Source organism: Patagioenas fasciata, unplaced genomic scaffold (genome assembly GCF_037038585.1).
Source record: "Patagioenas fasciata isolate bPatFas1 unplaced genomic scaffold, bPatFas1.hap1 Unplaced_1, whole genome shotgun sequence".
NCBI lineage: Eukaryota > Metazoa > Chordata > Aves > Columbiformes > Columbidae > Patagioenas > Patagioenas fasciata.
The window spans coordinates 3,366,208-3,392,734 of NW_027288510.1; positions in this window are offsets into that span (position 1 = coordinate 3,366,208).

The window sequence follows — 26,527 nt, forward strand, 5'->3', positions numbered from 1 at the left end:
CCCGAGCAAACCCGACAGGGCCAGACAAGACCCGACAGGGCCCGAGCAAACCCGACAGGACCCGACAAAGCCTGACAGGGCTCGATGGAGCCCGACAGGGCCCAAGGAAACCCGACAGGGCCCGACGGAGCCCGATAGGGCCCGAGCAAACCCGACAGGGCCTGACGGAGCCCGACAGGGCCCGAGCAAACCTGAAAGGGCCCGACGAAGCCTGACAGGGCTCGATGGAGCCCGACAGGGCCCGAGGAAACCCGACAGGGCCCGACGGAGCCCGATAGGGCCCGAGCAAACCCGACAGGGCCCGATGGAGCCCGACAGGGCTCGAACAAACCCGACAGGGCCTGAGCAAATCCGACAGGGCCCGACAGAGCCCGACAGAGCCCGACAGGGCCCGAGCAAACCCGAAAGAGCCCGACGGAGCCTGACAGGGCTCGATGGAGCCCGACAGGGCCCGAGGAAACCCGACAGGGCCCCAGGGAGCCCGATAGGGCCCGAGCAAACCCGACAGGGCCTGACGGAGCCCGACAGGGCCCGAGCAAACCCGACAGGGCACGATGGAGCCCGACAGAGCCCGAGCAAACCCGACAGGGCCCGACAAGGCCCGACAGGGCCCGAGCAAACCTGACACGACCTGACAAAGCCTGACAGGGCCCGACGGAGCCCGACAGGGCTTGAGCAAACCCGAAAGAGCCCGACGGAGCCTGACAGGGCTCGATGGAGCCCGACAGGGCCTGAGGAAACCCGACAGGGCCCGACGGAGCCTGACAGGGCCCGAGCAAACCCGAAAGGGCCCGACAGAGCCCGACAGGACCCGAGCAAACCCGACAGGGCCCGAGCAAACCCGACAGGGTTCGACAAAGCCTGACAGGGCTCGATGGAGACCGACAGGGCCCGAGGAAACCCGACAGGGCCCGACGGAGCCTGACAAAGCCCGAGCAAACCCGACAGGGCTCGACAGAGCCTTGCAGGGCCCGAGCAAACCCGACAGGGCCCGAGCAAACCTGACAGGGCACGAAGGAGCCCGACAGGGCCCGAGCAAACCCTACAAGGCCCAACGGATCCCGACAGGGCCTGAGCAAACCTGACAGGGCCCGACGGAGACTGACAGAGCCCGAGCAAACCCGACAGGGCCCAAGCGAATCTGACAGGGCCCGACGGAGCCCGACAGGATGCGGGCAAACCCGACAGGTCCCGAGCAAACCGGACAAAGCCTGACAAGGCCCGACAGGGCCCGAGCAAACCTGACAGGGCCTGACGGAGCCCGACAGGGCTCCAGCAAACCCGATAGGGCCTGACGGAGCCTGACAGGGCCCGAGTAAACCTGAAAGGGCCCGAGAGAACCTGACAGGGCCCGACGGAGCCCGACAGGGCGCGAGCAAACCCGACAGGGGCTGACAAGGCCCGACAGGGCCTGAGCAAACCCGACAGGACCCGCCAAAGCCTGATAGGGTCCGATGGAGCCCGACAGGGCCCGAGCAAACCCGACAGGGCCCGACAAGGCCCGACAGGGCCCGAGCAAACCTGACAGGACCTGACAAAGCCTGACAGGGCCCGACGGAGCCCAACAGGGCCTGAGCAAACCCGAAAGAGCCTGACGGAGCCTGACAGGGCTCGATAGAGTCCGACAGGGCCCGAAGAAACCCGACAGGGCCCGACGGAACCCGAGAGGGCCCGACGGAACCCGAGAGGGCCCGAGGAAATCCGACAGGGCCCGACGGAGCCTGACAGGGCCCGAGCAAACCCGACAGGGCCCGACAGAGCCCGACAGGACCCGAGCAAACCCGACAGGGCCCGAGCAAACCCAACAGGGTTCGACAAAGCCTGACAGGGCTCGATGGAGCCTGACAGGGCCCGGGGAAACCCGACAGGGCCCGACGGAGCCTGACAGGGCCCGAGCAAACCCGACAGGGCTCGAGCAAACCTGACAGGGCACGAAGGAGCCCGACAGGGCCCGAGCAAACCCGACAAGGCCCAACGGATCCCGACAGGGCCTGACGGAGCCTGACAGGGCCCGAGCAAACCCGACAGGGCCCGAGCGAATCTGACAGGGCGCGACGGAGCCCGACAGGACGCGGGCAAACCCGACAGGTCCCGAGCAAACCCGACAGGGCCTGACACGGCCCGACAGGGCCCGAGCAAACCTGACAGGGCCTGACGGAGCCCGACAGGGCCCGAGCAAACCCGACAGGGCTCGATGGAGCCCGACAGGGCCCGAGGAAACCCGACAGGGCCCGACTGAGCCCGATAGGGCCCGAGCAAACCCGACAGGGCCCGATGGAGCCCGACAGGGCTCGAACAAACCCGACAGGGCCTGAGCAAATCCGACAGGGCGCGACGGAGCCTGTCGGGTTTGCTCGGGCTCTGTCAGCTCCATTGGGCTCTGTCGGGTTTGCTCGGGCCCTGTCGGGTTTGCTCAGTCCCTGTCAGGCTCCGTCAAGCCCTGCCGGGTTTGCTAGGGCCCTGTCGGGCTCCGTCGCGCCCTGTCTGGTTTCCTCAGGCCCTGTCGGGCTCCGTCGGGCCCTGTCGGGTTTGCTCGGGCCCTGTCGGGTTTGCTGAAGCCCTGTCAGGCTTCGACGGACCCTGTCAGGTTTGCTCGGGCCCTTTCGGGCTCCGTCGAGTCCTGTCGGGTTTGCTCGGGCCCTGTCAGGCTCCGTCGCGCCCTGTCGGGTTTCCTCGGGCCCTGTCGGGCTCCATCGAGCCCTGTCGGGTTTGCTCGGGCCCTGTCGGGCTCCATCGGACCCTATCAGGCTTTGTCGGGTCCTGTCGGGTTTGCTCAGGCCCTGTCGGGTCTTGTCAGGCCCTGTCGGGTTTGCTCGGGCCCTGTCGGGTTTGCCCGCGTCCTGTCGAACTCCGTCAGGCCCTGTCAGATTCGCTCGGGCCCTGTCGGGTTTGCTCGGGCCCTGTCAGGCTCCGTCAGGCCCTGTCGGGTTTGCTCGGGCCCTGTCAGGCTCCGTCAAGCCCTGTCGGGTTTGCTCGGGCCCTGTCGGGTTTGCTAGGGCCCTGTCGGGCTCCGTCGGGCCCTGTCTAGTTTCGTCAGGCCCTGTCGGGATCCGTCGGGCCCTGTCGGGTTTGCTCAGGCCGTGTCGGGTTTGCTGAAGCCCTGTCAGGCTTCGACGGACCCTGTCGGGTTTGCTCGGGCCCTGTCGGGCATTGTCGAGCCCTGTCGGGTTTGCTCGGGCCCTGTCAGGCTCCGTCGCGCCCTGTCGGGTTTCCTCGGGCCCTGTCGGGCTCCATCGAGCTCTGTCGGGTTTGCTCGGGCCCTGTCGGGCTCCATCGGACCCTGTCAGGCTTTGTCGGGTCCTGTCGGGTTTGCTCAGGCCCTGTCGGGCCTTGTCAGGCCCTGTCGGGTTTTCTCGGGCCCTGTCGGGTTTGCCCGCGTCTTGTCGGGCTCCGTCGAGCCCTGTCAGATTCGCTCGGGCCCTGTCGGGTTTGCTCGGGCCCTGTCAGGCTCCGTCAGGCCCTGTCGGGTTTGCTCGTGCCCTGTCGGGCTCCGTCGGGCCCTGTCAGGCTTTGTCAGGTCCTGTCGGGTTTGCTCGGGCCCTGTCGGGCCTTGTCAGGCCCTGTCGGGTTTGCTCGGGCCCTGTCGGGTTTGCCCTGTCCTGTCAGGCTCCGTCGGGCCCTGTCAGATTCGCTCGGGCCCTGTCGGGTTTGCTCGGGCCCTGTCAGGCTCCGTCAGGCCCTGTTGGGATTTCTCGTGCCCTGTTGGGCTCCGTCGGGCCCTGTCAGGTTTGCTTGCGCCCTGTCGGGATCCGTTGGGCCCTGTCGGGTTTGCTCGGGCCCTGTCGGGCTCCTTCGTGCCCTGTCAGGTTTGCTCGGGCCCTGTCGAATTTGCTCGGGCCCTGTCAGGCTCCGTCGAGCCCTGTCGGGTTTGCTCGGGCCCTGTCAGGCTCCGTCGGGCCCTGTCGGGTTTCCTTGGGCCCTGTCAGGCTCCATCGAGCCCTGTCAGGCTTTGTCGAACCCTGTGAGGTTTGCTCGGGCCATGTCGGGTTTGCTCAGGCCCTGTCAGGCTCTGTCGGGCCCTGTCTGGTTTCCTCGGGCCCTGTCGGGCTCCTTCGAGCCCTGTCAGGTTTGCTCGGACCGTGTCGGGTTTGCTCGGGCCCTGTCAGGCTCCGTCGAGCCCTGGCGGGATTGCTCGGGCCCTGTCGGGCCTTGTCGGGCCCTGTCGGGTTTGCTCGAACTCTGTCGGGCTCTAGCATGCCCTGTCGGGTTTGCCCGGGCCCTGTCAGGCTCTGTCAGGCCCTGTCGGGTTTGCTCGGGCCCTATGGGGCTTCGTGGGGCCCTGTCGGGTTTCCTCGGGCCCTGTCGGGCTCCATCGAGCCCTGTCAGGCTCCGTCGGGCCCTTTCGGGTTTGCTCGGGCTCTGTCGGGCTCCGTCAGGCCCTGTCGGATTTGCTCAGGCCCTGTCGGGTTTGCTCGAGCCCTGTCGGGCTCCATCGGGCCCTGTCGGGTTTGCTCGGGCCCTATCGGGCTCCGTCGGGCCCTGTCGGGTTTCCTCGGGCCCTGTCAGGCTCCATCGAGCCCTGTCAGGCTTCGTCGGGCCCTTTCGGGTTTGCTCGGGCCCTGTCGGGCTCCGTCAGGCCCTGTCGGGTTTTCTCGGGCCCTATCGGGCTCTGTCGGGCCCTGTCGGGTTTCCTCGGGCTCTGTCGGTCGCCATCGAGCCCTGTCAGGCTCCGTCAGGCCCTGTCGGGTTTGCTCGGGCCCTATCGAGCTCCGTCGGGCCCTGTCGGGTTTCCTCGGGCTCTGTCGGTCTCCATCGAGCCCTGTCAGGCTCCGTCGGGCCCTGTCGGGTTTGCTCGGGCCCTGTCGGGTTTGCTCAGGCACTGTCGGGTTTGCTCGGGCCCTGTCGGGTTTGCTTGGGCCCTGTTGGGTTTGCTCGGGCCCTGTCGGGCTTCCTCGGGCCCTGTCGGGCTCCATCGAGCCCTGTCAGGCTCCGTCGGACCCTATCAGGCTTTGCTCGGGCCCTGTCGGTCTCCGTCAGGCCCTGTCGGGTTTGCTCGGGCCCTATCGGGCTCCGTCGGGCCCTGTCGGGTTTCCTCGGGCTCTGTCGGTCTCCATCGAGCCCTGTCAGGCTCCGTTGGGCCCTGTCGGCTTTGCTCGGGACCTGTCGGGTTTGCTCAGGCACTGTCGGGTTTGCTCAGGCCCTGTCGGGTTTGCTTGGGCCCTGTCGGGCTCCATCGGGCCCTGTCGGGTTTCCTCGGGCCCTGTCGGGCTCCATCGAGCCCTGTCAGGCTCCGTCAGGCCCTTTCGGGTTTGCTCGGGCCCTGTCGGGCTCCGTCGGGCCATGTCGGGTTTCCTCAGGCCCTGTCGGGTTCCATCGAGCCCTGTCAGGCTCCGTCGGGCCTTTTTGGGTTTGCTCGGGACCTGTCGGGCTCCGTCGGGCCCTGTCAGGCTTTGTCAGGTCCTGTCAGGTTTGTTCTGGCCCTGTCGGGCCTTGTCGGGCCCTGTCGGGTTTGCTCGGGCTCTGTCGGGCTCCGTTGGGCCCTGTCGGGTTTGCTCGGGCACTGTCGGGTTTGCTCAGGCCCTGTCAGGCTCCGTCGACCTCTGTCAGGTTTGCTCGGGCCCTGTCGGGCTCCGTTGAGCCATGTCGGGTTTGCTCGGGCCCTGTCGGGCTCCATCGAACCCTGTCAGGCTTTGTCGGGTCCTGTCGGGTTTGCTCAGGCCCTGTCAGGCTCCGTCGACCCCTGTCAGGTATGCTCGGGCCCTGTCGGGTTTGCTCAGGCCCTGTCAGGCTCCGTCGACCCCTATCAGTTAAGCTCGGGCCCTGTCGGGTTTGCTCAGGCCCTGTCAGGCTCCGTCGACCCCTGTCAGGTTTGCTCGGGCCCTGTCGGGCTCCGTCGGGCCCTATTAGGTTTGCTCGGGCCCTGTCGGGTTTGCTCAGGCCCTGTCAGGCTCCGTCGAGCCCTGTCGGGTTTGCTCAGGCCCTGTCAGGCTCCGTCAGGCCCTGTCGGGTTTGCTCGGGCCCTGTCGGGTTTGCTGGGGCCCTGTCGGGCTCCGTCGGGCCCTGTCGGGTTTGCTCGGGCCCTGTCGGGCTCTGTCTAGCCCTGTCGGGTTTCCTCGGGCCCTGTCGGGCTCCGTCGGGCCCTGTCGGATTTCCTCGGGCCCTCTCGGGTTGCGTCGGGCCCTGTCAGGTTTCCTCGGGCCCTGTCGGACTCTATCGAGCCCTGTCAGGCTCCGTCGGGCTCTTTCGGGTTTGCTCAGGCCCTGTCGGGCTCCGTCGGGCCCTGTCAGGCTTTGTCAGGTCCTGTCAGGTTTGCTCGGGCCCTGTCGGGCCTTGTCGGGCCCTGTTGGGTTTGCTCGGGCTCTGTCGGGCTCCAGCGTGCCCTGTCGGGTTTGCCCTGGCCCTGTCAGGCTCCATCAGGCCCTGTCGGGTTTGCTCGGGCCACGTCGGGCTCCGTGGGGCCCTGTCGGGTTTCCTCGGGCCCTGTCGGGCTCCATCGAGCCCTGTCAGGCTTTGTCAGGTCCTGTCAGGTTTGCTCGGGCCCTGTCGGGCCTTGTCGGGCCCTGTTGGGTTTGCTCGGGCTCTGTCGGGCTCCAGCGTGCCCTGTCGGGTTTGCCCTGGCCCTGTCAGGCTCCATCAGGCCCTGTCGGGTTTGCTCGGGCCACGTCGGGCTCCGTGGGGCCCTGTCGGGTTTCCTCGGGCCCTGTCGGGCTCCATCGAGCCCTGTCAGGCTCCGTCGGGCCCTGTCGGGTTTGCTCGGGCCCTGTCGGGTTTGCTGAAGCCCTGTCAGGCTTCGACGGACCCTGTCGGGTTTGCTCGGGCCCTTTCGGGCTCCGTCGAGTCCTGTCGGGTTTGCTCGGGCCCTGTCAGGCTCCGTCGCGCCCTGTCGGGTTTCCTCGGGCCCTGTCGGGCTCCATCGAGCCCTGTCGGGTTTGCTCGGGCCCTGTCGGGCTCCATCGGACCCTATCAGGCTTTGTCGGGTCCTGTCGGGTTTGCTCAGGCCCTGTCGGGTCTTGTCAGGCCCTGTCGGGTTTGCTCGGGCCCTGTCGGGTTTGCCCGCGTCCTGTCGAACTCCGTCAGGCCCTGTCAGATTCGCTCGGGCCCTGTCGGGTTTGCTCGGGCCCTGTCAGGCTCCGTCAGGCCCTGTCGGGTTTGCTCGGGCCCTGTCAGGCTCCGTCAAGCCCTGTCGGGTTTGCTCGGGCCCTGTCGGGTTTGCTAGGGCCCTGTCGGGCTCCGTCGGGCCCTGTCTAGTTTCGTCAGGCCCTGTCGGGATCCGTCGGGCCCTGTCGGGTTTGCTCAGGCCGTGTCGGGTTTTCTGAAGCCCTGTCAGGCTTCGACGGACCCTGTCGGGTTTGCTCGGGCCCTGTCGGGCATTGTCGAGCCCTGTCGGGTTTGCTCGGGCCCTGTCAGGCTCCGTCGCGCCCTGTCGGGTTTCCTCGGGCCCTGTCGGGCTCCATCGAGCCCTGTCGGGTTTGCTCGGGCCCTGTCGGGCTCCATCGGACCCTGTCAGGCTTTGTCGGGTCCTGTCGGGTTTGCTCAGGCCCTGTCGGGCCTTGTCAGGCCCTGTCGGGTTTGCTCGGGCCCTGTCGGGTTTGCCCGCGTCTTGTCGGGCTCCGTCGAGCCCTGTCAGATTCGCTCGGGCCCTGTCGGGTTTGCTCGGGCCCTGTCAGGCTCCGTCAGGCCCTGTCGGGTTTGCTCGTGCCCTGTCGGGCTCCGTCGGGCCCTGTCAGGCTTTGTCAGGTCCTGTCGGGTTTGCTCAGGCCCTGTCGGGCCTTGTCAGGCCCTGTCGGGTTTGCTCGGGCCCTGTCGGGTTTGCCCTGTCCTGTCGGGCTCCGTCGGGCCCTGTCAGATTCGCTCGGGCCCTGTCGGGTTTGCTCGGGCCCTGTCAGGCTCCGTCAGGCCCTGTTGGGTTTTCTCGTGCCCTGTTGGGCTCCGTCGGGCCCTGTCAGGTTTGCTTGCGCCCTGTCGGGATCCGTTGGGCCCTGTCGGGTTTGCTCGGGCCCTGTCGGGCTCCTTCGTGCCCTGTCAGGTTTGCTCGGGCCCTGTCGAATTTGCTCGGGCCCTGTCAGGCTCCGTCGAGCCCTGTCGGGTTTGCTCGGGCCCTGTCAGGCTCCGTCGGGCCCTGTCGGGTTTCCTTGGGCCCTGTCAGGCTCCATCGAGCCCTGTCAGGCTTTGTCGAACCCTGTGAGGTTTGCTCGGGCCATGTCGGGTTTGCTCAGGCCCTGTCAGGCTCTGTCGGGCCCTGTCTGGTTTCCTCGGGCCCTGTCGGGCTCCTTCGAGCCCTGTCAGGTTTGCTCGGACCGTGTCGGGTTTGCTCGGGCCCTGTCAGGCTCCGTCGAGCCCTGGCGGGATTGCTCGGGCCCTGTCGGGCCTTGTCGGGCCCTGTCGGGTTTGTTCGAACTCTGTCGGGCTCTAGCATGCCCTGTCGGGTTTGCCCGGGCCCTGTCAGGCTCTGTCAGGCCCTGTCGGGTTTGCTCGGGCCCTATGGGGCTTCGTGGGGCCCTGTCGGGTTTCCTCGGGCCCTGTCGGGCTCCATCGAGCCCTGTCAGGCTCCGTCGGGCCCTTTCGGGTTTGCTCGGGCCCTGTCGGGCTCCGTCAGGCCCTGTCGGATTTGCTCAGGCCCTGTCGGGTTTGCTCGAGCCCTGTCGGGCTCCATCGGGCCCTGTCGGGTTTGCTCGGGCCCTATCGGGCTCCGTCGGGCCCTGTCGGGTTTCCTCGGGCCCTGTCAGGCTCCATCGAGCCCTGTCAGGCTTCGTCGGGCCCTTTCGGGTTTGCTCGGGCCCTGTCGGGCTCCGTCAGGTTCTGTCGGGTTTTCTCGGGCCCTATCGGGCTCTGTCGGGCCCTGTCGGGTTTCCTCGGGCTCTGTCGGTCGCCATCGAGCCCTGTCAGGCTCCGTCAGGCCCTGTCGGGTTTGCTCGGGCCCTATCGAGCTCCGTCGGGCCCTGTCGGGTTTCCTCGGGCTCTGTCGGTCTCCATCGAGCCCTGTCAGGCTCCGTCGGGCCCTGTCGGGTTTGCTCGGGCCCTGTCGGGTTTGCTCAGGCACTGTCGGGTTTGCTCGGGCCCTGTCGGGTTTGCTTGGGCCCTGTTGGGTTTGCTCGGGCCCTGTCGGGCTTCCTCGGGCCCTGTCGGGCTCCATCGAGCCCTGTCAGGCTCCGTCGGACCCTATCAGGCTTTGCTCGGGCCCTGTCGGTCTCCGTCAGGCCCTGTCGGGTTTGCTCGGGCCCTATCGGGCTCCGTCGGGCCCTGTCGGGTTTCCTCGGGCTCTGTCGGTCTCCATCGAGCCCTGTCAGGCTCCGTTGGGCCCTGTCGGCTTTGCTCGGGACCTGTCGGGTTTGCTCAGGCACTGTCGGGTTTGCTCAGGCCCTGTCGGGTTTGCTTGGGCCCTGTCGGGCTCCATCGGGCCCTGTCGGGTTTCCTCGGGCCCTGTCGGGCTCCATCGAGCCCTGTCAGGCTCCGTCAGGCCCTTTCGGGTTTGCTCGGGCCCTGTCGGGCTCCGTCGGGCCATGTCGGGTTTCCTCAGGCCCTGTCGGGTTCCATCGAGCCCTGTCAGGCTCCGTCGGGCCTTTTTGGGTTTGCTCGGGACCTGTCGGGCTCCGTCGGGCCCTGTCAGGCTTTGTCAGGTCCTGTCAGGTTTGTTCTGGCCCTGTCGGGCCTTGTCGGGCCCTGTCGGGTTTGCTCGGGCTCTGTCGGGCTCCGTTGGGCCCTGTCGGGTTTGCTCGGGCACTGTCGGGTTTGCTCAGGCCCTGTCAGGCTCCGTCGACCTCTGTCAGGTTTGCTCGGGCCCTGTCGGGCTCCGTTGAGCCATGTCGGGTTTGCTCGGGCCCTGTCGGGCTCCATCGAACCCTGTCAGGCTTTGTCGGGTCCTGTCGGGTTTGCTCAGGCCCTGTCAGGCTCCGTCGACCCCTGTCAGGTATGCTCGGGCCCTGTCGGGTTTGCTCAGGCCCTGTCAGGCTCCGTCGACCCCTATCAGGTATGCTCGGGCCCTGTCGGGTTTGCTCAGGCCCTGTCAGGCTCCGTCGACCCCTGTCAGGTTTGCTCGGGCCCTGTCGGGCTCCGTCGGGCCCTATTAGGTTTGCTCGGGCCCTGTCGGGTTTGCTCAGGCCCTGTCAGGCTCCGTCGAGCCCTGTCGGGTTTGCTCAGGCCCTGTCAGGCTCCGTCAGGCCCTGTCGGGTTTGCTCGGGCCCTGTCGGGTTTGCTGGGGCCCTGTCGGGCTCCGTCGGGCCCTGTCGGGTTTGCTCGGGCCCTGTCGGGCTTCCTCGGGCCCTGTCGGGCTCCATCGAGCCCTGTCAGGCTCCGTCGGACCCTATCAGGCTTTGCTCGGGCCCTGTCGGTCTCCGTCAGGCCCTGTCGGGTTTGCTCGGGCCCTATCGGGCTCCGTCGGGCCCTGTCGGGTTTCCTCGGGCTCTGTCGGTCTCCATCGAGCCCTGTCAGGCTCCGTTGGGCCCTGTCGGCTTTGCTCGGGACCTGTCGGGTTTGCTCAGGCACTGTCGGGTTTGCTCAGGCCCTGTCGGGTTTGCTTGGGCCCTGTCGGGCTCCATCGGGCCCTGTCGGGTTTCCTCGGGCCCTGTCGGGCTCCATCGAGCCCTGTCAGGCTCCGTCAGGCCCTTTCGGGTTTGCTCGGGCCCTGTCGGGCTCCGTCGGGCCATGTCGGGTTTCCTCAGGCCCTGTCGGGTTCCATCGAGCCCTGTCAGGCTCCGTCGGGCCTTTTTGGGTTTGCTCGGGACCTGTCGGGCTCCGTCGGGCCCTGTCAGGCTTTGTCAGGTCCTGTCAGGTTTGTTCTGGCCCTGTCGGGCCTTGTCGGGCCCTGTCGGGTTTGCTCGGGCTCTGTCGGGCTCCGTTGGGCCCTGTCGGGTTTGCTCGGGCACTGTCGGGTTTGCTCAGGCCCTGTCAGGCTCCGTCGACCTCTGTCAGGTTTGCTCGGGCCCTGTCGGGCTCCGTTGAGCCATGTCGGGTTTGCTCGGGCCCTGTCGGGCTCCATCGAACCCTGTCAGGCTTTGTCGGGTCCTGTCGGGTTTGCTCAGGCCCTGTCAGGCTCCGTCGACCCCTGTCAGGTATGCTCGGGCCCTGTCGGGTTTGCTCAGGCCCTGTCAGGCTCCGTCGACCCCTATCAGTTAAGCTCGGGCCCTGTCGGGTTTGCTCAGGCCCTGTCAGGCTCCGTCGACCCCTGTCAGGTTTGCTCGGGCCCTGTCGGGCTCCGTCGGGCCCTATTAGGTTTGCTCGGGCCCTGTCGGGTTTGCTCAGGCCCTGTCAGGCTCCGTCGAGCCCTGTCGGGTTTGCTCAGGCCCTGTCAGGCTCCGTCAGGCCCTGTCGGGTTTGCTCGGGCCCTGTCGGGTTTGCTGGGGCCCTGTCGGGCTCCGTCGGGCCCTGTCGGGTTTGCTCGGGCCCTGTCGGGCTCTGTCTAGCCCTGTCGGGTTTCCTCGGGCCCTGTCGGGCTCCGTCGGGCCCTGTCGGATTTCCTCGGGCCCTCTCGGGTTGCGTCGGGCCCTGTCAGGTTTCCTCGGGCCCTGTCGGACTCTATCGAGCCCTGTCAGGCTCCGTCGGGCTCTTTCGGGTTTGCTCAGGCCCTGTCGGGCTCCGTCGGGCCCTGTCAGGCTTTGTCAGGTCCTGTCAGGTTTGCTCGGGCCCTGTCGGGCCTTGTCGGGCCCTGTTGGGTTTGCTCGGGCTCTGTCGGGCTCCAGCGTGCCCTGTCGGGTTTGCCCTGGCCCTGTCAGGCTCCATCAGGCCCTGTCGGGTTTGCTCGGGCCACGTCGGGCTCCGTGGGGCCCTGTCGGGTTTCCTCGGGCCCTGTCGGGCTCCATCGAGCCCTGTCAGGCTCCGTCGGGCCCTTTCGGGTTTGCTCGGGCCCTGTCGGGCTCTGTCGGGCCCCGTCGGATTTGCTCAGGCCCTGTCGGGTTTGCTCGAGCCCTGTTGGGCTCCATCGAGTCCTGTCGGGTTTGCTCGGGCCCTATCGGGCTCCGTCGGGCCCTGTCGGGTTTCCTCGGGCCCTGTTGGGCTCCATCGAGCCCTGTCAGGCTTTGTCAAGCCCTTTCGGGTTTGCTCGGGCCCTGTCGGGCTCCGTCAGGCCCTGTCAGGTTTGCTCGGGCCCTATCGGGCTCCGTCGAGCCCTGTCGGGTTTCCTCGGGCCCTGTTGGGCTCCATCGAGCCCTGTCAGGCTTCGTCAAGCCCTTTCGGGTTTGCTCGGGCCCTGTCGGGCTCCGTCAGGCCCTGTCAGGTTTGCTCGGGCCCTATCGGGCTCCGTCGGGCCCTGTCGGATTTGCTCAGGCCCTGTCGGGCTCCATCGGGTCCTGTTTGGTTTGCTCGGGCCCTATCGGGCTCCTTCGGGCCCTGTCGGGTTTCCACGGGCCCTGTCGGGCTCTGTTGGGCCCTGTCGGTTTGCTCGGGCCCTGTCGGGTTTTCTGAAGCCCTGTCAGGCTTCGTCGGACCCTGTCAAGTGTGCTCGGGCCCTGTCGGGCTCCGTCGAACCCTGTCAGGTTTTCTCGGGCCTTGTCAGGCTCCGTCGGGTCCTGTCGGGTTTGCTCGGGCCCTGTCGGGTTTGCTCAGGCCCTGTCGGGTTCCGTCGGGCCCTGTCGGGTTTCCTCGGGCCCTGTCGGACTCCACTGAGCCCTGTCAGGCTCCGTCGGGCTCTTTCGGGTTTGCTCGGGCCCTGTCGGGCTCCGTCGGGCCCTGTCAGTCTTTGTCAGGACGTGTCAGGTTTGCTCGGGCCCTGTCGGGCCTTGTCGGGCCCTGTCGGGTTTACTCGGGCTCTGTCGGGCTCCAGCGTGCCCTGTCGGGTTTGCCCGGGCCCTGTCAGGCTCCGTCAGGCCCTGTCGGGTTTGCTCGGGCCCTATCGGGCTCCGTCGGGCCCTGTCGGGTTTCCTCAGGCCCTGTCGGGCTCCATCGAGCCCTGTCAGGCTTCGTCGGGCCCTTTCGGGTTTGCTCGGGCCCTGTCGGGCTCCGTCAGGCCCTGTCGGGTTTCCTCGGGCCCTGTCGGGCTCCATCGAGCCCTGTCAGGTTTGCTCGGGCCCTGTCGGGTTTGCTCGGGCCCTGTCGGGCTCCATCGGACCCTATCAGACTTTGGCGGGTCCTGTCGGGTTTGCTCAGGCCCTGTCGGGCCTTGTCAGCCCCTGTCGGGTTTGCTCGGGCCCTGTCGGGCTCCGTCGGGCCCTGTCTGGTTTCCTCGGGCTCTGTCGGGCTCCGTCGAACCCTGTCGGGTTTGCTCGGGCCACGTCGGGTTTGCTGAAGCCCTGTCAGGCTTCGTCGGACCCTGTCGGGTTTGCTCGAGCCCTGTCGGGCTCCATCGGGTGCTGTCAGGTTTGCTCGGGCCCTATCGGGCTCCGTCGGGCCCTGTTGGGTTTGCTCGGGCCCTGTCGGGCTCGATCGAGCCCTGTCAGGCTTCGTCGGGCCCTTTCGGGTTTGCTCAGGCCCTGTCGGGATCCGTTGGGCCCTGTCGGGTTTGCTCGGGCCCTGTCGGGCTCCTTCGTGCCCTGTCAGGTTTGCTCGGGCCCTGTCGGGTTTGCTCAGGCCCTGTCAGGCTCCGTCGAGCCCTGTCGGGTTTGCTCGGGCCCTGTCAGGCTCCGTCAGGCCCTGTCTGGTTTGCTCGTACCCTGTCGGGCTCCGTCGGGCCCTGTCAGGTTTGCTTGGGCACTGTCGGGCTCCGTCGGGCCCTGTCAGGCTTTGTCGAACCCTGTCGGGTTTGCTCAGGCCCTGTCGGGTTTGCTCGGGCCCTGTCGGGCTCCGTCAGGCCCTGTCTGGTTTCCTCGGGCCCTGTCGGGCTCCGTCGGGCCCTGTCGGGTTTGCTCGGGCCCTGTCGGGTTGCTGAAGCCCTGTCAGGCTTCGCTGAAGCCCTGTCAGGCTTCGTCCGACCCTGTCGGGTTTGCTCGGGCCCTGTCAGGCTCCGTCGAACCCTGTCGGGTTTCCTCGGGCCCTGTCAGGCTCCGTCAGGCCCTATCGGGTTTCCTCGGGCCCTGTCGGGCTCCATCGAGCCCTGTCAGGTTTGCTCGGCCCTGTTGGGCCTTGACAGGCCCTGTCGGGTTTGCTCGGTCCCTGTCGGGTTTGCCCGCGTCCTGTGGGGCTCCGTCGGGCCCTGTCAGATTCGCTCGGGCTTTGTCGGGTTTGCTCGGGCCCTGTCAGGCTCCGTCAGGCCCTGTCGGGTTTGCTCGGGCCCTGTCAGGCTCCGTCGGGCCCTGTCAGGTTTGCTCAGGCCCTGTCGGGATCCGTTGGGCCCTGTCGGGTTTGCTCGGGCCCTGTCGGGCTCCTTCGTGCCCTGTCAGGTTTGCTCGGGCCCTGTCGGGTTTGCTCGGGCCCTGTCAGGCTCCGTCGAGCCCTGTCAGGTTTGCTCGGGCCCTGTCGGGTTTGCTCAGGCCCTGTCAGGCTCCGTCGAGCCCTGTCGGGTTTGCTCGGGCCCTGTCAGGCTCCGTCAGGCCCTGTCTGGTTTGCTCGTAGCCTGTCGGGCTCCGTCGGGCCCTGTCAGGTTTGCTTGGCCACTGTCGGGCTCCGTCGGGCCCTATCAGGCTTTGTCGAACCCTGTCGGGTTTGCTCAGGCCCTGTCGGGTTTGCTCGGGCCCTGTCGGGCTCTGTCGGGCCCTGTCTGGTTTCATCGGGCCCTGTCGGGCTCCATCGGGCCCTGTCGGGTTTGCTCGGGCCCTGTCGGGTTGCTGAAGCCCTGTCAGGCTTCGCTGAAGCCCTGTCAGGCTTCGTCCGACCCTGTCGGGTTTGCTCGGGCCCTGTCGGGCTCCGTCGAACCCTGTCGGGTTTGCTCGGGCCCTGTCGGGCTCCGTCAGGCCCTATCGGGTTTCCTCGGGCCCTGTCGGGCTCCATCGAGCCCTCTCAGGTTTGCTCGGCCCTGTCGGGCCTTGTCAGGCCCTGTCGGTTTTGCTCGGGACCTGTCAGGTTTGCCCGCGTCCTGTCGGGCTCCGTCGGGCCCTGTCAGATTCGCTCGGGCCCTGTCGGGTTTGCTCGGGCCCTGTCAGGCTCCGTCAGGCCCTGTCGGGTTTGCTCGTGCCCTGTCGGGCTCCGTCGGGCCCTGTCAGGTTTGCTCAGGCCCTGTCGGGATCCGTTGGGCCTTTTCGGGTTTGCTCGGGCCCTGTCGGGCTCCTTCGTGCCCTGTCAGGTTTGCTCGGGCCCTGTCGGGTTTGCTCGGGCCCTGTCAGGCTCCGTCGAGCCCTGTCGGGTTTGCTCGGGCCCTGTCAGGCTCTGTCGGGCCCTGTCGGGTTTCCTCGGGCCCTGTCGGGCTCCATCGAGCTTTGTCAGGCTTTGTCGAACCCTGTCGGGTTTGCTCGGGCCCTGTCGGGTTTGCTCGGGTCCTGTCGGGCCCTGTCGGGCCCTGTCGGGCCCTGTCAGGTTTGCTCGGGCCCTGTCAGGCTCCGTCGGGCCCTGTCGGATTCCCTCGGGCCCTCTCGGGTTCCGTCGGGCCCTGTCGGGTTTCCTCGGGCCCTGTCGGACTCTATTGAGCCCTGTCAGGCTCCGTCGGGCTCTTTCGGGTTTGCTCAGGCCCTGTCGGGCTCCGTCGGGCCCTGTCAGGCTTTGTCAGGTCCTGTCAGGTTTGCTCGGGCCCTGTCGGGCCTTGTCGGGCCCTGTCGGGTTTGCTCGGGCTCTGTCGGCCTCCAGCGTGCCCTGTCGGGTTTGCCCGGGCCCTGTCAGCCTCCATCAGGCCCTGTCGAGTTTGCTCGGGTCCTATCGGGCTCCGTGGGGCCCTGTCGGGTTTCCTCGGGCCCTGTCGGGCTCCATCGAGCCCTGTCAGGCTCCGTCGGGCCCTTTCGGGTTTGCTCGGGCCCTGTCGGGCTCTGTCGGGCCCTGTGGGATTTGCTCAGGCCCTGTCGGGTTTGCTCGAGCCCTGTCGGGCTCCATCGGGTCCTGTCGGGTTTGCTCGGGCCCTATCGGGCTCCGTCGGGCCCTGTCGGGCTCCGTCGAACCCTGTCGGGTTTGCTCGGGCTCTGTCAGGCTCCGTCGCGCCCTGTCGGGTTTCCTCGGGCCCTGTCGGGCTCCATCGAGCCCTGTCAGGTTTGCTCGGGCCCTGTCGGGCTCCATCGGACCCTATCTGGCTTTGGCGGGTCCTGTAGGGTTTGCTCAGGCCCTGTCGGGCCTTGTCAGCCCCTGTCGGGTTTGCTCGCACCCTGTTGGGCTCCGTCGGGCCCTGTCAGGTTTTCTCGGGCCCTGTCAGGTTTGCTCGGGCCCTGTCAGGCTTTGTCAGGCCGTATCGGGTTTGCTCGAGCCCTGTCGGGCTCCGTCAGGCCCTGTCAGGTTTGCTCGGGCCCTGTCGGGCCTTGTCAGGCCCTGTCGGGTTTGCTCGGGACCTGTCGGGTTTGCCCGCGTCCTGTCGGGCTCCGTCGGGCCCTGTCAGATTCGCTCGGGCCCTGTCGGGTTTACTCGGGCCCTGTCAGGCTCCGTCAGGCCCTGTCGGGTTTGCTCGTGCCCTGTCGGGCTCCGTCGGGCCCTGTCAGGTTTGCTCAGGCCCTGTCGGGATCCGTTGGGCCTTGTCGGGTTTGCTCGGGCCCTGTCGGGCTCCTTCGTGCCCTGTCAGGTTTGCTCGGGCCCTGTCGGGTTTGCTCGGGCCCTGTCAGGCTCCGTCGGGCTCTTTCGGGTTTGCTCAGGCCCTGTCGGGCTCCGTCGGGCCCTGTCGGGCTCCGTCGGTCCCTGTCAGGCTTTGTAAGGTCCTGTCAGGTTTGCTCGGGCCCTGTCAGGCCTTGTCGGGCCCTGTCGGGTTTGCTCGGGCTCTGTCGGGCTCCAGCGTGTCCTGTCGGGTTTGCCCGGGCCCTGTCAGGCTCCATCAGGCCCTGTCGGGTTTGCTCGGGCCCTATCGGGCTCCGTGGGGCCCTGTCGGGTTTCCTCGGGCCCTGTCGGGCTCCATCGAGCCCTGTCAGGCTCCGTCGGGCCCTTTCGGGTTTGCTCGGGCCCTGTCGGGCTCCGTCGGGCCCTGTCGGATTTGCTCAGGCCCTGTCGGGTTTGCTGGAGCCCTGTCGGGCTCCGTCGGGCCCTGTCGGGTTTGCTCGGGCCCTATCGGGCTCCGTGGGGCCCTGTCGGGTTTCCTCGGGCCCTGTCGGGCTCCATCGAGCCCTGTCAGGCTCCGTCGGGCCCTTTCGGGTTTGCTCGGGCCCTGTCGGGCTCCGTCGGGCCCTGTCGGATTTGCTCAGGCCCTGTCGGGTTTGCTAGGGCCCTGTCGGGCTCCGTCGGGCCCTGTCTGGTTTCCTCAGGCCCTGTCGGGCTCCGTCGAGCCCTGTCGGGTTTGCTCGGGCCCTGTCAGGCTCCGTCGCGCCCTGTCGGGTTTCCTCGGGCCCTGTCGGGCTCCATCGAGCCCTGTCGGGTTTGCTCAGGCCCTGTCGGGCACCATCGGACCCCGTCAGGCTTTGTCGGGTCCTGTCGGGTTTGCTCAGGCCCTGTCGGGCCTTGTCAGGCCCTGTCGGGTTTGGTCGGGCCCTGTCGGGTTTGCCCGTGTCCTGTGGGGCTCCGTCGGGCCCTGTCAGATTCGCTCGGGCCCTGTCGGGTTTGCTCGGGCCCTGTCAGGCTCCGTCGGGCCCTGTCAGGTTTGCTCAGGCCCTGTCGGGATCCGTTGGGCCCTGTCAGGCTTTGTCGAACCCTGTCGGGTTTGCTCAGGCCCTGTCGGGTTTGCTCGGGCCCTGTCGGGCTCCGTCAGGCCCTGTCTGGTTTCCTCGGGCCCTGTCGGGCTCCGTCGGGCCCTGTCGGGTTTGCTCGGGCCCTGTCGGGTTGCTGAAGCCCTGTCAGGCTTCGCTGAAGCCCTGTCAGGCTTCGTCCGACCCTGTCGGGTTTGCTCGGGCCCTGTCAGGCTCCGTCGAACCCTGTCGGGTTTCCTCGGGCCCTGTCAGGCTCCGTCAGGCCCTATCGGGTTTCCTCGGGCCCTGTCGGGCTCCATCGAGCCCTGTCAGGTTTGCTCGGCCCTGTTGGGCCTTGTCAGGCCCTGTCGGGTTTGCTCGGTCCCTGTCGGGTTTGCCCGCGTCCTGTGGGGCTCCGTCGGGCCCTGTCAGATTCGCTCGGGCTTTGTCGGGTTTGCTCGGGCCCTGTCAGGCTCCGTCAGGCCCTGTCGGGTTTGCTCGGGCCCTGTCAGGCTCCGTCGGGCCCTGTCAGGTTTGCTCAGGCCCTGTCGGGATCCGTTGGGCCCTGTCGGGTTTGCTCGGGCCCTGTCGGGCTCCTTCGTGCCCTGTCAGGTTTGCTCGGGCCCTGTCGGGTTTGCTCGGGCCCTGTCAGGCTCCGTCGAGCCCTGTCAGGTTTGCTCGGGCCCTGTCGGGTTTGCTCAGGCCCTGTCAGGCTCCGTCGAGCCCTGTCGGGTTTGCTCGGGCCCTGTCAGGCTCCGTCAGGCCCTGTCTGGTTTGCTCGTAGCCTGTCGGGCTCCGTCGGGCCCTGTCAGGTTTGCTTGGCCACTGTCGGGCTCCGTCGGGCCCTATCAGGCTTTGTCGAACCCTGTCGGGTTTGCTCAGGCCCTGTCGGGTTTGCTCGGGCCCTGTCGGGCTCTGTCGGGCCCTGTCTGGTTTCATCGGGCCCTGTCGGGCTCCATCGGGCCCTGTCGGGTTTGCTCGGGCCCTGTCGGGTTGCTGAAGCCCTGTCAGGCTTCGCTGAAGCCCTGTCAGGCTTCGTCCGACCCTGTCGGGTTTGCTCGGGCCCTGTCGGGCTCCGTCGAACCCTGTCGGGTTTGCTCGGGCCCTGTCGGGCTCCGTCAGGCCCTATCGGGTTTCCTCGGGCCCTGTCGGGCTCCATCGAGCCCTCTCAGGTTTGCTCGGCCCTGTCGGGCCTTGTCAGGCCCTGTCGGTTTTGCTCGGGACCTGTCAGGTTTGCCCGCGTCCTGTCGGGCTCCGTCGGGCCCTGTCAGATTCGCTCGGGCCCTGTCGGGTTTGCTCGGGCCCTGTCAGGCTCCGTCAGGCCCTGTCGGGTTTGCTCGTGCCCTGTCGGGCTCCGTCGGGCCCTGTCAGGTTTGCTCGGGCCCTGTCGGGCCTTGTCGGGCCCTGTCGGGTTTGCTCGGGCTCTGTCGGGCTCCAGCGTGTCCTGTCGGGTTTGCCCGGGCCCTGTCAGGCTCCATCAGGCCCTGTCGGGTTTGCTCGGGCCCTATCGGGCTCCGTGGGGCCCTGTCGGGTTTCCTCGGGCCCTGTCGGGCTCCATCGAGCCCTGTCAGGCTCCGTCGGGCCCTTTCGGGTTTGCTCGGGCCCTGTCGGGCTCCGTCGGGCCCTGTCGGATTTGCTCAGGCCCTGTCGGGTTTGCTGGAGCCCTCTCGGGCTCCGTCGGGCCCTGTCGGGTTTGCTCGGGCCCTGTCAGGTTTGCTCAGGCCCTGTCAGGCTTTGTCAAGCCCTGTCGGGTTTGCTAGGGCCCTGTCGGGCTCCGTCGGGCCCTGTCTGGTTTCCTCAGGCCCTGTCGGGCTCCGTCGGGCCCTGTCGGGTTTGCTCAGGCCCTGTCGGGTTTGCTAGGGCCCTGTCGGGCTCCGTCGGGCCCTGTCTGGTTTCCTCAGGCCCTGTCGGGCTCCGTCGAGCCCTGTCGGGTTTGCTCGGGCCCTGTCAGGCTCCGTCGCGCCCTGTCGGGTTTCCTCGGGCCCTGTCGGGCTCCATCGAGCCCTGTCGGGTTTGCTCAGGCCCTGTCGGGCACCATCGGACCCCGTCAGGCTTTGTCGGGTCCTGTCGGGTTTGCTCAGGCCCTGTCGGGCCTTGTCAGGCCCTGTCGGGTTTGGTCGGGCCCTGTCGGGTTTGCCCGCGTCCTGTGGGGCTCCGTCGGGCCCTGTCAGATTCGCTCGGGCCCTGTCGGGTTTGCTCGGGCCCTGTCAGGCTCCGTCGCGCCCTGTCGGGTTTCCTCGGGCCCTGTCGGGCTCCATCGAGCCCTGTCAGGTTTGCTCGGGCCCTGTCGGGCTCCATCGGACCCTATCTGGCTTTGGCGGGTCCTGTAGGGTTTGCTCAGGCCCTGTCGGGCCTTGTCAGCCCCTGTCGGGTTTGCTCGCACCCTGTTGGGCTCCGTCGGGCCCTGTCAGGTTTTCTCGGGCCCTGTCAGGTTTGCTCGGGCCCTGTCAGGCTTTGTCAGGCCGTATCGGGTTTGCTCGAGCCCTGTCGGGCTCCGTCAGGCCCTGTCAGGTTTGCTCGGGCCCTGTCGGGCCTTGTCAGGCCCTGTCGGGTTTGCTCGGGACCTGTCGGGTTTGCCCGCGTCCTGTCGGGCTCCGTCGGGCCCTGTCAGATTCGCTCGGGCCCTGTCGGGTTTACTCGGGCCCTGTCAGGCTCCGTCAGGCCCTGTCGGGTTTGCTCGTGCCCTGTCGGGCTCCGTCGGGCCCTGTCAGGTTTGCTCAGGCCCTGTCGGGATCCGTTGGGCCTTGTCGGGTTTGCTCGGGCCCTGTCGGGCTCCTTCGTGCCCTGTCAGGTTTGCTCGGGCCCTGTCGGGTTTGCTCGGGCCCTGTCAGGCTCCGTCGGGCTCTTTCGGGTTTGCTCAGGCCCTGTCGGGCTCCGTCGGGCCCTGTCGGGCTCCGTCGGTCCCTGTCAGGCTTTGTAAGGTCCTGTCAGGTTTGCTCGGGCCCTGTCAGGCCTTGTCGGGCCCTGTCGGGTTTGCTCGGGCTCTGTCGGGCTCCAGCGTGTCCTGTCGGGTTTGCCCGGGCCCTGTCAGGCTCCATCAGGCCCTGTCGGGTTTGCTCGGGCCCTATCGGGCTCCGTGGGGCCCTGTCGGGTTTCCTCGGGCCCTGTCGGGCTCCATCGAGCCCTGTCAGGCTCCGTCGGGCCCTTTCGGGTTTGCTCGGGCCCTGTCGGGCTCCGTCGGGCCCTGTCGGATTTGCTCAGGCCCTGTCGGGTTTGCTGGAGCCCTGTCGGGCTCCGTCGGGCCCTGTCGGGTTTTCTCGGGCCCTATCGGGCTCCGTGGGGCCCTGTCGGGTTTCCTCGGGCCCTGTCGGGCTCCATCGAGCCCTGTCAGGCTCCGTCGGGCCCTTTCGGGTTTGCTCGGGCCCTGTCGGGCTCCGTCGGGCCCTGTCGGATTTGCTCAGGCCCTGTCGGGTTTGCTAGGGCCCTGTCGGGCTCCGTCGGGCCCTGTCTGGTTTCCTCAGGCCCTGTCGGGCTCCGTCGAGCCCTGTCGGGTTTGCTCGGGCCCTGTCAGGCTCCGTCGCGCCCTGTCGGGTTTCCTCGGGCCCTGTCGGGCTCCATCGAGCCCTGTCGGGTTTGCTCAGGCCCTGTCGGGCACCATCGGACCCCGTCAGGCTTTGTCGGGTCCTGTCGGGTTTGCTCAGGCCCTGTCGGGCCTTGTCAGGCCCTGTCGGGTTTGGTCGGGCCCTGTCGGGTTTGCCCGTGTCCTGTGGGGCTCCGTCGGGCCCTGTCAGATTCGCTCGGGCCCTGTCGGGTTTGCTCGGGCCCTGTCAGGCTCCGTCGGGCCCTGTCAGGTTTGCTCAGGCCCTGTCGGGATCCGTTGGGCCCTGTCAGGCTTTGTCGAACCCTGTCGGGTTTGCTCAGGCCCTGTCGGGTTTGCTCGGGCCCTGTCGGGCTCCGTCAGGCCCTGTCTGGTTTCCTCGGGCCCTGTCGGGCTCCGTCGGGCCCTGTCGGGTTTGCTCGGGCCCTGTCGGGTTGCTGAAGCCCTGTCAGGCTTCGCTGAAGCCCTGTCAGGCTTCGTCCGACCCTGTCGGGTTTGCTCGGGCCCTGTCAGGCTCCGTCGAACCCTGTCGGGTTTCCTCGGGCCCTGTCAGGCTCCGTCAGGCCCTATCGGGTTTCCTCGGGCCCTGTCGGGCTCCATCGAGCCCTGTCAGGTTTGCTCGGCCCTGTTGGGCCTTGTCAGGCCCTGTCGGGTTTGCTCGGTCCCTGTCGGGTTTGCCCGCGTCCTGTGGGGCTCCGTCGGGCCCTGTCAGATTCGCTCGGGCTTTGTCGGGTTTGCTCGGGCCCTGTCAGGCTCCGTCAGGCCCTGTCGGGTTTGCTCGGGCCCTGTCAGGCTCCGTCGGGCCCTGTCAGGTTTGCTCAGGCCCTGTCGGGATCCGTTGGGCCCTGTCGGGTTTGCTCGGGCCCTGTCGGGCTCCTTCGTGCCCTGTCAGGTTTGCTCGGGCCCTGTCGGGTTTGCTCGGGCCCTGTCAGGCTCCGTCGAGCCCTGTCAGGTTTGCTCGGGCCCTGTCGGGTTTGCTCAGGCCCTGTCAGGCTCCGTCGAGCCCTGTCGGGTTTGCTCGGGCCCTGTCAGGCTCCGTCAGGCCCTGTCTGGTTTGCTCGTAGCCTGTCGGGCTCCGTCGGGCCCTGTCAGGTTTGCTTGGCCACTGTCGGGCTCCGTCGGGCCCTATCAGGCTTTGTCGAACCCTGTCGGGTTTGCTCAGGCCCTGTCGGGTTTGCTCGGGCCCTGTCGGGCTCTGTCGGGCCCTGTCTGGTTTCATCGGGCCCTGTCGGGCTCCATCGGGCCCTGTCGGGTTTGCTCGGGCCCTGTCGGGTTGCTGAAGCCCTGTCAGGCTTCGCTGAAGCCCTGTCAGGCTTCGTCCGACCCTGTCGGGTTTGCTCGGGCCCTGTCGGGCTCCGTCGAACCCTGTCGGGTTTGCTCGGGCCCTGTCGGGCTCCGTCAGGCCCTATCGGGTTTCCTCGGGCCCTGTCGGGCTCCATCGAGCCCTCTCAGGTTTGCTCGGCCCTGTCGGGCCTTGTCAGGCCCTGTCGGTTTTGCTCGGGACCTGTCAGGTTTGCCCGCGTCCTGTCGGGCTCCGTCGGGCCCTGTCAGATTCGCTCGGGCCCTGTCGGGTTTGCTCGGGCCCTGTCAGGCTCCGTCAGGCCCTGTCGGGTTTGCTCGTGCCCTGTCGGGCTCCGTCGGGCCCTGTCAGGTTTGCTCGGGCCCTGTCGGGCCTTGTCGGGCCCTGTCGGGTTTGCTCGGGCTCTGTCGGGCTCCAGCGTGTCCTGTCGGGTTTGCCCGGGCCCTGTCAGGCTCCATCAGGCCCTGTCGGGTTTGCTCGGGCCCTATCGGGCTCCGTGGGGCCCTGTCGGGTTTCCTCGGGCCCTGTCGGGCTCCATCGAGCCCTGTCAGGCTCCGTCGGGCCCTTTCGGGTTTGCTCGGGCCCTGTCGGGCTCCGTCGGGCCCTGTCGGATTTGCTCAGGCCCTGTCGGGTTTGCTGGAGCCCTCTCGGGCTCCGTCGGGCCCTGTCGGGTTTGCTCGGGCCCTGTCAGGTTTGCTCAGGCCCTGTCAGGCTTTGTCAAGCCCTGTCGGGTTTGCTAGGGCCCTGTCGGGCTCCGTCGGGCCCTGTCTGGTTTCCTCAGGCCCTGTCGGGCTCCGTCGGGCCCTGTCGGGTTTGCTCAGGCCCTGTCGGGTTTGCTAGGGCCCTGTCGGGCTCCGTCGGGCCCTGTCTGGTTTCCTCAGGCCCTGTCGGGCTCCGTCGAGCCCTGTCGGGTTTGCTCGGGCCCTGTCAGGCTCCGTCGCGCCCTGTCGGGTTTCCTCGGGCCCTGTCGGGCTCCATCGAGCCCTGTCGGGTTTGCTCAGGCCCTGTCGGGCACCATCGGACCCCGTCAGGCTTTGTCGGGTCCTGTCGGGTTTGCTCAGGCCCTGTCGGGCCTTGTCAGGCCCTGTCGGGTTTGGTCGGGCCCTGTCGGGTTTGCCCGCGTCCTGTGGGGCTCCGTCGGGCCCTGTCAGATTCGCTCGGGCCCTGTCGGGTTTGCTCGGGCCCTGTCAGGCTCCGTCAGGCCCTGTCGGGTTTGCTCGGGCCCTGTCAGGCTCCGTCGGGCCCTGTCAGGTTTGCTCAGGCCCTGTCGGGATCCGTTGGGCCCTGTCGGGTTTGCTCGGGCCCTGTCGGGCTCCTTCGTGCCCTGTCAGGTTTGCTCGGGCCCTGTCGGGTTTGCTCGGGCCCTGTCAGGCTCCGTCGAGCCCTGTCAGGTTTGCTCGGGCCCTGTCAGGTTTGCTCAGGCCCTGTCAGGCTCCGTCGAGCCCTGTCGGGTTTGCTCGGGCCCTGTCAGGCTCCGTCAGGCCCTGTCTGGTTTGCTCGTACCCTGTCGGGCTCCGTCGGGCCCTGTCAGGTTTGCTTGGGCACTGTCGGGCTCCGTCGGGCCCTGTCAGGCTTTGTCGAACCCTGTCGGGTTTGCTCAGGCCCTGTCGGGTTTGCTCGGGCCCTGTCGGGCTCCGTCAGGCCCTGTCTGGTTTCCTCGGGCCCTGTCGGGCTCCGTCGGGCCCTGTCGGGTTTGCTCGGGCCCTGTCGGGTTGCTGAAGCCCTGTCAGGCTTCGCTGAAGCCCTGTCAGGCTTCGTCCGACCCTGTCGGGTTTGCTCGGGCCCTGTCAGGCTCCGTCGAACCCTGTCGGGTTTGCTCGGGCCCTGTCAGGCTCCGTCAGGCCCTATCGGGTTTCCTCGGGCCCTGTCGGGCTCCATCGAGCCCTGTCAGGTTTGCTCGGGCCCTGTCGGGTTTGCTCGGGCCCTGTCGGGCTCCATCGAACCCTATCAGGCTTTGGCGGGTCCTGTCAGGTTTGCTCGGGCCCTGTCAGGCTCCGTCAGGCCCTATCGGGTTGGCTCGAGCCCTGTCGGGCTCCGTCAAGCCCTGTCAGGTTTGCTCGGGCCCTGTCGGGCCTTGTCTGGCCCTGTCGGGTTTGCTCGGGACCTGTCGGGTTTGCCCGCGTCCTGTCGGGCTCCGTCGGGCTCTGTCAGATTCGCTCGGGCCCTGTCGGGTTTGCTCGGGCCCTGTCAGGCTCCGTCAGGCCCTGTCGGGTTTCCTCGGGCCCTGTCGGGCTCTGTTGGGCCCTGTCGGTTTGCTCGGGCCCTGTCGGGATCCGTTGGGCCTTGTCGGGTTTGCTCGGGCCCTGTCGGGCTCCTTCGTGCCCTGTCAGGTTTGCTCGGGCCCTGTCGGGTTTGCTCGGGCCCTGTCAGGCTCCGTCGGGCCCTGTCGGGTTTCCTCGGGCCCTGTCGGGCTCCATCGAGCCCTGTCAGGCTTTGTCGAACCCTGTCGGGTTTGCTCGGGCCCTGTCGGGATTGCTCGGGTCCTGTTGGGCTCTGTCGGGCCCTGTCATGTTTCCTCGGGCGCTGTCAGGCTCTGTCGGGCCCTGTCGGATTTCCTCGGGCCCTCTCGGGTTCCGTCGGGCCCTCTCGGGTTCCGTCCGGCCCTGTCGAGTTTCCTCGGGCCCTGTCGGACTCTATCGAGCCCTGTCAGGCTCCGTCGGGCTCTTTCGGGTTTGCTCAGGCCCTGTCGGGCTCCGTCGGGCCCTGTCAGGCTTTGTAAGGTCCTGTCAGGTTTGCTCGGGCCCTGTCGGGCCTTGTCGGGCCCTGTCGGGTTTGCTCGGGCTCTGTCAGGCTCCAGCGTGCCCTGTCGGGTTTGCCCGGGCCCTGTCAGGCTCCATCAGGCCCTGTCGGGCTCCGTCGGGCCCTGTCGGGTTTGCTCAGGCCCTGTCGGGTTTGCTAGGGCCCTGTCGGGCTCCGTCGGGCCCTGTCTGGTTTCCTCAGGCCCTGTCGGGCTCTGTCGAGCCCTGTCGGGTTTGCTCGGGCCCTGTCAGGCTCCGTCGCGCCCTGTCGGGTTTCCTCAGGCCCTGTCGGGCTCCATCGAGCCCTGTCGGGTTTGCTCAGGCCCTGTCGGGCACCATCGGACCCCGTCAGGCTTTGTCGGGTCCTGTCGGGTTTGCTCAGGCCCTGTCGGGCCTTGTCAGGCCCTGACGGGTTTGGTCGGGCCCTGTCGGGTTTGCCCGTGTCCTGTGGGGCTCCGTCGGGCCCTGTCAGATTCGCTCGGGCCCTGTCGGGTTTACTCGGGCCCTGTCAGGCTCCGTCAGGCCCTGTCGGGTTTGCTCGGGCCCTGTCAGGCTCCGTCGGGCCCTGTCAGGTTTGCTCAGGCCCTGTCGGGATCCGTTGGGCCCTGTCGGGTTTGCTCGGGCCCTGTCGGGCTCCTTCGTGCCCTGTCAGGTTTGCTCGGGCCCTGTCGGGTTTGCTCAGGCCCTGTCAGGCTCCGTCGAGCCCTGTCGGGTTTGCTCGGGCCCTGTCAGGCTCCGTCAGGCCCTGTCTGGTTTGCTCGTACCCTGTCGGGCTCCGTCGGGCCCTGTCAGGTTTGCTTGGGCACTGTCGGGCTCCGTCGGGCCCTGTCAGGCTTTGTCGAACCCTGTCGGGTTTGCTCAGGCCCTGTCGGGTTTGCTCGGGCCCTGTCGGGCTCCGTCAGGCCCTGTCTGGTTTCCTCGGGCCCTGTCGGGCTCCGTCGGGCCCTGTCGGGTTTGCTCGGGCCCTGTCGGGTTGCTGAAGCCCTGTCAGGCTTCGCTGAAGCCCTGTCAGGCTTCGTCCGACCCTGTCGGGTTTGCTCGGGCCCTGTCAGGCTCCGTCGAACCCTGTCGGGTTTCCTCGGGCCCTGTCAGGCTCCGTCAGGCCCTATCGGGTTTCCTCGGGCCCTGTCGGGCTCCATCGAGCCCTGTCAGGTTTGCTCGGCCCTGTTGGGCCTTGACAGGCCCTGTCGGGTTTGCTCGGTCCCTGTCGGGTTTGCCCGCGTCCTGTGGGGCTCCGTCGGGCCCTGTCAGATTCGCTCGGGCTTTGTCGGGTTTGCTCGGGCCCTGTCAGGCTCCGTCAGGCCCTGTCGGGTTTGCTCGGGCCCTGTCAGGCTCCGTCGGGCCCTGTCAGGTTTGCTCAGGCCCTGTCGGGATCCGTTGGGCCCTGTCGGGTTTGCTCGGGCCCTGTCGGGCTCCTTCGTGCCCTGTCAGGTTTGCTCGGGCCCTGTCGGGTTTGCTCGGGCCCTGTCAGGCTCCGTCGAGCCCTGTC